Genomic DNA, 1,990 nt, shown 5'->3' with positions numbered 1-1,990 from the left:
ATAAAAAAGGAAGTAAAAGTCTCCTTCCCCAAGACCATGGCGTCACTGAGATGTAGCACCGTCGTCTGCGTGATCTGCTTGGAGAAGCCCAAATACCGCTGTCCGGCCTGCCGCGTGCCCTACTGCTCTGTAGCCTGCTTCCGGAAGCACAAAGAACAGTGCAACCCTGAAGCTCGTCCTGTTGAGAAAAAAATAAGATCAGCTCTTCCTACCAAAACCATAAAGCCTTTGGAAAACAAAGATGATGATGACTCTATAGCTGATTTTCTCAATAGTGATGAGGAAGAAGACAGAGTTTCTTTGCAGAATTTAAAGAATTTAAGGGAATCTGCAACATTAAGAAGCTTATTGCTCAATCCACACCTCAGGCAGTTGATGGTCAACCTCGATCAGGGGGAAGACAAAGCAAAGCTCATGAGAGCCTACATGCAAGAGCCCTTGTTTGTGGAGTTTGCAGACTGCTGTTTAGGAATTGTGGAGCCATCCCAGAATGAGGATTCTTAAGATGGATTATTGTGCTGCTTGCTCAAATGTGTGCTTGACTCCCAGAACCTGCCTGCTCCCTCTCCCAGGAGACCAGCTAGTGTGGGGGGCCCCAGGCAGAAGAGGTTTCCAGGATGCAGACTAGGTTATACATGCCTTTACCGGCATTGATGTGGCTCATGTTTCAGGCAGACGTGGGGCCCTTAAGGTGGCAAGTCCTTTATGGAGAAAAAACTTGACATTCAGATGGTTGTTTTTAAATGTTCTACTTTTGGTACAGTTGATAGACATCATAAATGATATCAAGCTTTACACTTCATATGGAGTTAAACTTGGTCAGTGTTACTAAATAAAATCAGGATGTGATTCTACTGTACATTGCATTATTCATAATTGTTTGAAATTACATTAAATAAATCAACTTATTAAATAAAAAAAAAAGAAGTAAAAAGCCGAAAAGAGGTATTTTGGTCATTGAGATGATGAGTTCCCCACTTCTCCTCTTGTATAGGAAGAACGTGGTTTGGAGAGTTGTCCCCACATCCAAGAATGGGTCTTGATTAGCCTCAGTCAAATGTGACCACCCTATTCTTTTTCCCAATGATTGTTTCAGGGATGAGCAAGATAAATGTCAAGGAGACAAAAGAAAAAGTTTGCCAAATTTGTGGAAAGAAATTGTGTTACTCTGCCTTTCCATCTCCAGCTGGAGGGAAATATCCAGCTCCAATTGCTGTTGGAAATATTCTCTGACTTCTTGGAAAACTAGACCAGAGATGAAGCCAAAGATGCATATGACAAAACCATGAGGCCAAAAAACCCGGGTCCTTGGTGACATGATCAAGCCACTGGGATCCACCAAAACCAAAGCCCACTGTGCTCTACGCTTCTTGTTCATGAGTCAATAAATTTGCCTGTTCTTTAAATCTTGAAGGTGGAGGACAGCAAGAGTCACAGTGCAGGGATCGGGTTAAGTTTATGTGCCCAAAAACAGTGAGGAAACCTGAGTGACTAGAGTGGAATTAATAAGCAATTCAGTCAAAAGGCAATTTGGAATCCAATCATGCAAAAAACTTGATGGTCAAGCGAAGGATTTTTGTCATTGGACTAACCTGGAATCATCTTTGGACACAAAGCAAATCAAATAATTGTGGCAATTAGTTGGTGCTGTTGATCTTAGACTTTCTAGATCTGCATGGTCCAAGACTATAGCTACTAGCCACAAATAGCTACTGAGTACTTGAAATGGGACGAGTATGACTGAGAAACTGAATTTTTTCATTTTATTTCATTTAATTAATTAAAATTTAAATTTAGAAGCTGATACCTAATTCGGTTATTAGAAACTTTTAAGTGTGTTTGGAAAAACTTGGTAAATCCACATTTTCAATTGTAAATTTTATAAAATCTAAACACAGATCAAATATTTCTAATAAAAATTTAATGTCCATAACAAAATGGGCTGTCAGTGACTTTGAAGACAGTGTGAAAATGACTGTAAAATATTTCA

At 39.8% G+C, this 1,990-nt stretch overlaps 1 pseudogene across 1 annotated transcript; it reads left to right on the top strand.

The window, feature by feature from the left end:
* LOC102127390 (zinc finger HIT domain-containing protein 3 pseudogene) lies at positions 1 to 934 on the top strand (annotated as a pseudogene). Its single transcript, XR_012420939.1, has one exon. The product of XR_012420939.1 is annotated as a zinc finger HIT domain-containing protein 3 pseudogene (transcript).
* The last annotated feature ends 1,056 nt before the right edge of the window (positions 935 to 1,990 follow it).

Source organism: Macaca fascicularis, chromosome 12 (assembly GCF_037993035.2).
Source record: "Macaca fascicularis isolate 582-1 chromosome 12, T2T-MFA8v1.1".
Classification (NCBI taxonomy): Eukaryota; Metazoa; Chordata; class Mammalia; order Primates; family Cercopithecidae; genus Macaca; species Macaca fascicularis.
This window is presented reverse-complemented; position numbering and strand designations above follow the sequence as displayed.